Source organism: Penaeus monodon, chromosome 19 (genome assembly GCF_015228065.2).
Source record: "Penaeus monodon isolate SGIC_2016 chromosome 19, NSTDA_Pmon_1, whole genome shotgun sequence".
In the NCBI taxonomy this organism is placed as follows: Eukaryota; Metazoa; Arthropoda; class Malacostraca; order Decapoda; family Penaeidae; genus Penaeus; species Penaeus monodon.
In genome coordinates, this window is record NC_051404.1 from 7716519 (window position 1) to 7717109 (window position 591).

The following is a 591-nucleotide window of genomic DNA, read 5'->3' on the forward strand; positions in this document are numbered from 1 at the left end:
TCTTAGACAGTGCGAAGACTTTCTACAGCTCAAGAGTCTCAAGAATCATAGGGTCTGTAAATGAGTAGCTTATCATGAATGTGTCACGATAAACAATTGATAATAATATGTGACTCTGATTGAGTGGCAGTATTTGCTTCATCTCAGCTTTAGTTTTTTTAGTTCATAATGTCGCTTCTCGTATACCATTGATTGCACTAATGCCGGGGCGTAAGCTGCTAGAAAGTTGATATGGGGTATCAGGTAGCTGGTACAGTTGCATGACGTATGACAATCAATAAAAATTAGCATAATTTAATGAACAGAAATTTCGTCTGAATTGTCATCAGTTTATAATTACTTCTTCATGCACCATTAATCACCTTATTACCAAAATGTGATGAGCAAAAGTAGGAGAAACATCTATGTCCCGGGCTTGCCTTCGCAGACAAGCCTTATATAAGTATATACTAGTATAGACCTTCATCCAAGATTCCCTAGCACTACATGAAAAGCACAGGAAACATCGCACTGTTTTCTCCAAAGCCTCGCTCACTGGGCGACCGAAGTAGTGTTTTTCAGAATCAAATAATTTATATTAGCCAAATATTG